Source organism: Quercus suber, unplaced genomic scaffold (genome assembly GCF_002906115.3).
Source record: "Quercus suber isolate HL8 unplaced genomic scaffold, Cork oak 2.0 scaffold_649, whole genome shotgun sequence".
Classification (NCBI taxonomy): Eukaryota; Viridiplantae; Streptophyta; class Magnoliopsida; order Fagales; family Fagaceae; genus Quercus; species Quercus suber.
In genome coordinates this window covers 248,285-257,629 of record NW_027070090.1, presented here as the reverse complement: position 1 = coordinate 257,629, position 9,345 = coordinate 248,285, and the positions used below count along the sequence as shown (strand labels likewise).

Sequence of the window (9,345 nt, the reverse complement as noted above, 5' to 3'; positions counted from 1 at the left end):
TTATACCCTCGTAATTAGTTATTTGCGAATTTCAAATTAACAACATACTTTTTAGAGACAAATAATGTCGTTGCTAAAATTTATTTGTGAGGGCTTTTAACCCCTCGCAATTAGTTAGGAATAGTAGTGACGATATTAAGCTGTCACTTAAAATGTTTTTGCAAGGGGTTAAGTGGCATCGCTATTCTATAAATTGCAAGGGATTTTATTGTCACTATAAAATTATTTATGACCAAAATTTTATGTCATCGGTGATAATATTTTATATCATTTTTTAAATATTTTATTATTTATTTATTTTTAATTATTTTATATAATTTTTTTAACTATCATGTTACGATAGTACAATAATTACTAAAAATTGATCAATTGAAAGATAAAAATTCGTGTAAGTTCAAACTTTAAAATATAGAATATACAAAGAAATCCTGAAATTAAACCTTGTTTTAAACTTAAACAACTAGAATTATGACAAGATCTATACTAGTCTTCCTCTGAGTTATCCTCCAAGCTGTTTTCAACCTCTCTCGTGTTATTGATTGAGTTGTCCTCTTCATCTCTACTAGTACCATCCTTACAAAAGAAAAAAAACAAAAAAACAAAAAAACAAAACATTAAATATAATTCATACACTAGAATATTAGCTATTATAAAAATAATAACAAATAATGGTTAAAGAGACTGCAAGAGAGATAGAGAGAATTCATGACATGTATTTCATTTATACTCACCCCCTAATCTCCATCCATTCATTTATCCACCATCTTTTTCCAAAAGAGTGTAGGAATGAAGGACCATTCTTATAACAATCTTCTTTCTCTATGTACTTCTTAAAAATGGGATTTTTAATGTGAAACATCCAATCAGAATAACAGCGTTTCACCAATTCTACAAATTCTTTCTTCACTTCTTCATCTAGTTGCTTATGCTTAAAATGTTGAGCTCTATAGCAAGCATATAGAGTTTCGAGCTCAGATCTTGGGTATTCACTAAAAGTCATCCATGCTCCATTCAGTTTTTGGTAAAAAAGAATAGTAATTTCTCGAGTAGCTTTTGGTGGGATGATTCTGCCTTTATTTTTACCTTCCCTTGCCATGTCTGCATTTTTTTTTATAAGCCCTTGCCGCGTCTACCTACTATTAGTTAGTATTAATATGATGAAAGTATATAATATAAATATGTATTTCCAATATGATTGTGTTAAAGACATGACCCACTAGTAAAAGATGATACTCTAGTATAAGATGATACTAGACCTTATCCTCAATCCAACAATACTTATTGCTACAATCAAAACACAAATAATTGATTTTCATATCTTTATTTATTGAATGTTTAAATGCATTCTCAAGAAAATTTTCAACCCCATTAATATATCTAGTAGAATGAGGCATCCAAAATTTATCAATTGACATTTTATCTACTCCCTATAAAGCATCATATTATATAGCTAGCAGAGTTAACATTGGGTCTTGTAAAATAGAAATATCAAGGATTTGCATATCTAGCCACAAAATAGAAATATCAACACAACCTAAAGCAAATCTCAAACCACACAATTGAGATTGGACAAATATGTTGTCAACATCGTCATCCTAATTAACTTTTTCAAGTAATCTATAGATTTTCAGCTCACTACAAGCCTTACACATTTAAAACTCACATCAGAGAACTCTACAAAATTTTCGCATTTAACATTCCTTATAGTGTTCCGAAAATTACTACAAATATATATTTTCAATAAGATACAAAAGTTTGTATTTTCCTGTATACGAGATTAAAAAAAATAAATAAATAAAAAATAATTATAAAAACATATATAAATAAATAGCTTCAATCAATATCTGTATAGATATATATGACTAATTATTTTATGGGTTTATTCTAAAATACAAAAAAATTAAAATTAAAAAGTACCGATTTATCATTTGGTTCAAAATTAAATTTATACAATGGAAAAATTATTCATAGCCTCCAAGATCCAAATTGCTGGAATTGGAAATGATAGTGATGAAGACAACCAAAAAGAACAAATACACGTGGTGTACATTTACAAAAATCAAGCATGTCATATAAGAGAAAATGACTGGAACTCACATTGTAGTGTGTACCGAGGCGGGACCTGAGATAGGGAAGTAACTTCTTCAATTCCTTAACTGTCCTACCGTTTGCACCTAATCCTTCTGTGGCAACACCAAAGTAAGGGAGAGAATATTTTTCTTTTCTTAAAAAATTGTAAAAAGTGAACCAAAAAAGTAGAATATGCATGTGAATGAGAGAGATACCTCATCAACAAGCAGTAAGAGCCTTATCATCAAAGATTGTAAAATTTTTAGCATTTAGCATCTCAAAAAGTTATTTTATTCATTTTATCATCTCAATTTACAATACACCCAGCATCAAAGGTTCTATTATTTTACCACTTCATTTAAATATATATTTTTTATTCTTTCTTTATGTTTTCAAATAACTACCATGATTTTTGTAGCCAGCAACAACCCTTATACCTCTCTCCTTCACCAACCTTCTCATCCTCGCAATATCAACAAATGAACCACCTGATGCATACATGCTCAATGCAAGCAAATAACCTAATGAATTTAAAGGCTCCAACTGCTCAATGCATACATGCTCAATGCAAGCAAATAACCTGATAACTTAGAATACATATCAATTAAAGAATTCCCCATATACACTTCAAAACCAAAACCTCTACTGATCACTAACCTGTGGCATTAAGTAATCCATCAGAATTCCCATGCATCTATTTTTATTTTTATTTTCATTCTTCGTTTAGGACTTTTGCTCAAGCTTATAAGTGCAGCCCATGATAATAAAATCCAAACACAATTTCTCAAAAAGAACCAAATTTGCATTGATCACACCATAAAAGGATCAAGATATAACATCAATAAAAGCAACCAATCCATTTGTGAAATCATATGACTAGCACATGTGGTTGGCTACCCATCACACCAAATTCTGAATTCTAAAGTCTGCAAAATAACAAATCATAACCTGTGCAGATAGTTAGAGAGATTTTTGGGCTGAAGAAAGATTAAAAAAAATACGAAGAATAGATCTAGAAGAGTGTAGTCACTGACTCACTGTAGTACAGCCACTAGAGGGGAGTATAGCCTTTCTCTTTCTTTAGTCTTTGCCAATACATTTGCTTCAAAAACTCAGAAAAGTGAATGTTTACCATGTTTTGTAAAAAGGAAAAAATTGCGTTTCATTCTCCCATTATGTCACAAAATAATAATAATAATAAAGAAATCACATGTTCCTTGACTCTAGAACTGAATGATACCAAAAGAAACCTACAATCACAATCCAATTCCACTCCACCACTGAATGCCACCCATGCTGCAGCTAGAAGACCACATTCCATCACATCCTTGCAGCCAAAAGTAAATCCAAACAGCCACAACCCTTATTAGCACCTTCACCAACTTGCATCCATAATTAAAAAAAATACATCCAAAGCAACTACAGTAGCAGAAAACATTTAATAAAAAAAGAAAGAAAGAAAAGAAAAACCAAAGGGCCATAACTCAAACCCACACCATTGGCTAACACACCTGTAAACCCCCAACCTATAGTACCATGATAGAAGGAAATAAAATATTCCAAAGACAAAAATAAAAAACCCAAAAAACCATGGGTCGAATCCACACCACCACCAAATGCCATGTGCAGCCACCATGGCATTCCTCACAGTATACTTAATTGTTCTTATTTATACTTAATTGTGCTAAAAAAAACTAATTATTTTTGCATTATTTCCAAAAGAAACTTGCACCAGCAACAAGACAACATACTCCTACAGGACTCAAGGTTTAGAGGAGGGAATCAAAATAGAGCAACCAAATTAAAATTTGAAATAGCTACTTCATGTATATAATGGTTTTACATATGCCATCATAGTTCCTACACAATACTCAATGCTCTTACTTTGGGGAGATAACTTTGAGGGCGTTGGCTAAAATTTGTATTCCTCAAACTTTTATTGCTGAAGGTGGGTGGATAAATTTAAAGCACATAATAGTTTTCCCAAAACAAGTTTATTGCTTCACTGCTATAGGAAAATAGAATAATGATTAATGACCAACCAAATATCTCATATACTATTTCAGCCTGCATTGTGTATTTTTCATTTGTCAGAAAATAACTACATGTGTTTTCTTCATGGTTAGTAATAGCATAGGTGACCTGTCAGATCCAAAACCAGATTGAATGATTCCAGTTTCCAAATTTTTGCATGTCAAAAATAATTTGTAACAATAGTCAATCTTATAAATGTATTTAAAATAAAAGTCAATCTTTTAACAGAGTTTCTTTACTTACTTTCCTTCCTTTGTTAATTACTTTGGAAGCCCATTCAAATCCTATGAACCAAGGGATAAAAACTTAATCCCTATTACAGCTCAGTGTATTGAACAAATCCATACTGACCCTTAAAAATACCTTCCTCATCAAGGAGGAACACACCCTAAATCACCTACTTCAATGACTAACAACTTAGTACAGCTTTTGATTTTTCTAAATTCAAAAACGAAAAAAGAAAAATTTCCATAACATTGTAATCAACCAAACGGGGAAAAAAAAAAATCAATTAATTTCGCCATAGCCTCAGAGATCATCAACAATACAACTGAAATAATGATTGACAATCTAATCAAACACAAAGACAACATTGATCGTGACACATATCGAGAAACCCAAAAACCAAAGACAATTATTTTATATAAAAGAAAAAAAATAAAAAGCGGGGAAGCTATACCGTCGGAGTGAGGCAACGAAGGTGGGTAAGCCGACGGCGGGAAGGGATGGCGTGGAGGCGTAGATCGGAGAACAGTTAGGCCAGCGGTGGGTTGGGCAGGCCGAGCAGCGAGGGAGTGAGAGGGAGAGTGAGGAAGAATGAGAGAGAGAGTTTGGGAATTTTGAGTGTTTGATTTTAGTGAGTGAGTAAGTGAGAGACCCTAATTTTTTACTAAAGTGTGCAAACCCAAAATTTTTGGTGGGAACCTCGAACCTGAAGAGTTTTAGAGGGAATTCCGTATATTTTTATTGTGACAAAATTTTGACCTATTATAGCGGATTTAAAGCCGCTGCAATAGAGAAAGAGTTGGCTAAGGTTTATTATGACAGGAATATGACTTGTTGCAGTGAAACACAAGCCCGCCTTAATAGCTCTTTACGGATTTTTTCAATAAAATGATATTTAATAATTCAAATTAATAAAATATAATTTAATAATTAAAAAAATATAATTTAATCCTACAAATTAAAAAATATATAATTTAATACTTCAAATTACTAAAATAAAATTTAATACTACAATTGTCAATAAAATATAATTTACTAATTAATAACAATATAATTATTACTTCTAATTATGTAAATATATTTTAATACTGCAAATTAATTGAGTATAATTTAATAATTAATAAGATTTAATATAATACTTCAAATTAATAAAATATAATTTAACACTACAAATTAATAAAATAAAATATATTAATTAATAAAAATATATTAAAATATAATTTAATATTACTTTGGAATGACTAAAATACCCTTAAAACTAAAAGAAGGCCAACTTACCTCCATAAACGTAAAAAATGACCAAAATACCCCTACCACCCAAAAAATGGTTTGAACACCTGAAGCAAGAAAAATAACTGAAATACCTCTGAAGCCTAAAAAAAGACCACAATACCCTTGAATCCTAAGAAAACACCAAAATTGGAGGCCAACCTACCCCCACAAACTCAAAAAAAAGCTGGGACACCCCTACCAAAAAAAAAAAATGTAAGATGAGACTGGAGGACCAAAAAATTAAAATATAATTTAATATTATTTTGGAATGACTAAAATACCCCTAAAACTAAAAGAATGCCAACTTACCTCCATAACCGTAGAAAATGACCGAAACACCCCTACCACCCAAAAATGGTTGAAACACCCTTGAAGCAAGAAAAATAGCTCAAATACCTTTGAAGCCTAAAAAAAGACCACAATACTCTTGAATCCAAAGAAAACACCAAAATTGGAGGAAATATAATGTATTATTCAGTGAAAACGACTGAAATACCCCTAAGACTAAAAAAAGGCCAACCTACCCCCACAAACTAAAAAAATAGCTGAGACACCCCACCACACAAAAAATGACTGAAATACCCCCGAAGCAAAAAAAATAACTGAAATACCATTGAAGCCTATAAAAAGACCACAATACCCTTGAATTATAAGAAAAAACCAAAATTGGAAGAAATATATTTCATTATTCATTTAAAAACGACTGAAATACCCCTAAGACTAAAAGAATGCCAACCTACCCCACAAACTAGAAAAATGGCTGAGACACCAAAATACCCTTGACAGCTGAAAATGAACCAAATACCCCATACACATTAAAAATGTCCACTATACACCCTAAGCCAAAAGATGACCAAAATACCCTAAAAACTTTGAAAATGACCAAAGTACCCCTAAACCCTAAAAATGACCAAAAATACACTCTACGACTAAAAAAATGGCCCAAATACCCCCATAAACGCAAAAAAAAAAAAAAAAAAAAAAAAAAAAAAAAAAAAAAAAAAAAAAGAGACCAAATACCACCTATGCATTAAAAAATGTTACACACATCATCCTAAGCCTAAAAAATGACATAAATGGCCTTGGAATTTAAAAAATTCACATGCCCTTGTCAAAATTCACATTGAATTAAGAAATATAGGGTTGGGTTCAAGTTACACCTGACGTAACTCTAAAAAATGTTACACCACCCAATAACTTATTATTGAATTCATATTTTGAAAATCCAACCGTTGGATTACATATTCTATATGCTCTTAACATGAATGCCAATTTTTATGTCAATCGGATGTAATTTATCATTTGATCTATAAACTCATATTTTATGCATTATTTTAAACTACTAAAACTTGAATCTAGACAACTAATTGATGACATGGCTATTAATATTTGATCACCTTGAAATTTTGTAAGCATGAAAAATATATGAAGATAATGTAATCTAACGGTAGATTTGTCAAAATTCACATCGAATTAAGAAATATAAGGTTTGGTTCGAGTTACACCTGACGTAACTCTAAAAACTGTTACACCACCCAATAACTTATTATTGAATTCATATTTTGAAAATCCAACCGTTGGATTACATGTTCTATATGGTCTTAACATGCATGCCAATTTTCATGCCAATTGGATGTAATTTACCATTTGATCTATAAACTCATCTTTTATGCATTATTTTAAACTACTAAACTTGAATCTAGACAATTAATTGATGACATCACTATTGATATTTGATCACCTTGAAATTTTGTAAGCATAAAAAATATATGAAGATAATGTAATCTAACGGTAGATTTGTCAAAATTCACATCAAATTAAAAAATATAGGGTTGGGTTCAAGTTACATCCGACGTAATTCTAAAAAATGTTACACCACCCAATAAATTTTTATTGAATTCATATTTCAAAAATCCAACCATTGGATTACATGTTCTATATGGCATTAACATGCATGCCAATTTTCATGTCAATCGGATGTAATTTACCATTTTATCTATAAATTCATCTTTTATGCATTATTTTAAACTACTAAAACTTGAATCTAAACAATTGATTGATGACATGGCTATTAATCTTTAATCACCTTGAAATTTTGTAAGCATGAAAAATGTATGAAGATAATGTAATCTAACGGTAGATTTGTCAAAATTCACATCGAATTAAGAAATATAGGGTTGGATTCGAGTTTAACCTGATGTAACTCTAAAAAATGTTACACCACCCAATAACTTATTATTAAATAAATATTTTGAAAATCCAACCTTTGGATTACATGTTCTATATGGTTTTAACATGCATGTCAATTTTCATGTCAATTGGATGTAATTTACCATTTTATCTATAAACTCATATTTTATGCATTATTTTAATGGGAAGAAATTTTTATTCACTTTTGAGAGAGAGAGAGAGAGAGAGAGAGAGAGAGAGAGAGNATATTTTATGCATTATTTTAAACTACTAAAACTTGAATCTAGACAACTAATTGATGACATGGCTATTAATATTTGATCACCTTGAAATTAATGACGATGAAAAATATGAAGATAATGTAATCTAACGGTAGATGTAATTCATCGAATTAAGAATATAAGTTTGTTCAGATTACAGAGTAACTCTAAAAACCACAATAATATTATTAACATATTTTGAAAATCCAACCGTTGATTACATGTTCATAAGGATCTTAACATGCATGCCAATTTTCATGCCATTGGGAATTTACCATTTGATCTATAATTACTCATCTTTTATGCATTATTTTAAACTACTAAACTTGAAATCTAGACAATTAATTGATGACATCACTATTGATATTTGATCACCTTGAAATTTTGTAAGCATAAAAAATATATGAAGATAATGTAATCTAACGGTAGATTTGTCAAAATTCACATCAATTAAAAAATATAGGTTGGGTTCAAGTTACACCGACGTAATCTAAAAAATGTTACACCACCCAATAAATTATTATTGAATTCATATTTAAAATCCAACCATTGGATTACATGTTCTATATGGCTTAACATGCATGCCAATTTTCATGTCAATCGGATGTAATTTACCATTTTATCTATAAATTCATCTTTTATGCATTATTTTAAACTACTAAAACTTGAATCTAAACAATTGATTGATGACATGGCTATTAATCTTTAATCACCTTGAAATTTTGTAAGCATGAAAAATGTATGAAGATAATGTAATCTAACGGTAGATTTGTCAAAATTCACATCGAATTAAGAAATATAGGGTTGGTTCGAGTTAACCTGATGTAACTCTAAAAAATGTTACACCACCCAATAACTTATTATTAAATAAATATTTGAAAATCCAACCTTTGGATTACATGTTCTATATGTTTTAACATGCATGTCAATTTTTATGTCAATTGGATGTAATTTACCATTTTATCTATAAACTCATATTTTATGCATTATTTTAATGGGAAGAAATTTTTATTCACTTTTGAGAGAGAGAGAGAGAGAGAGTACAAAGGCTGAAATTCTTGAATTTTAGGCTACCATTTTGAAGTTGAAAGTGCTATCATTTTTTTATGGGTACAATCGTTTAGAAAATAAGGATAGACATTTCTTATATAGGATGTATATAAAAGTTTTTTTTTTTTTTTTTTTTTTTTTTTTTTTTTTTTTTTTTATAGACGGTAAACAAAATGTTCATCTAAAGAATACAAAGTGCTATATGTTTATGCGTTTATTTTTATTTTTCTTTGAATTTTAGAAT

General features: G+C 29.9%; 1 long non-coding RNA gene across 3 annotated transcripts; it reads right to left on the bottom strand.

The window, feature by feature from the left end:
• Positions 1-369: 369 nt before the first annotated feature.
• LOC111986297 (uncharacterized) lies at positions 370-5,004 on the bottom strand. 3 transcript variants are annotated; one of them, XR_010625901.1, is made up of 4 exons: positions 4,784-5,004; positions 2,098-2,183; positions 732-1,136; positions 370-573 (listed from the first exon to the last, which is right to left on the bottom strand). It is a non-coding gene; the product is annotated as an uncharacterized LOC111986297 (long non-coding RNA). The 3 variants fall into 3 exon arrangements; XR_010625902.1 differs by having other exon boundaries at positions 732-1,133; XR_002880151.2 differs by lacking the exon at positions 732-1,136.
• Positions 5,005-9,345: the final 4,341 nt, after the last annotated feature.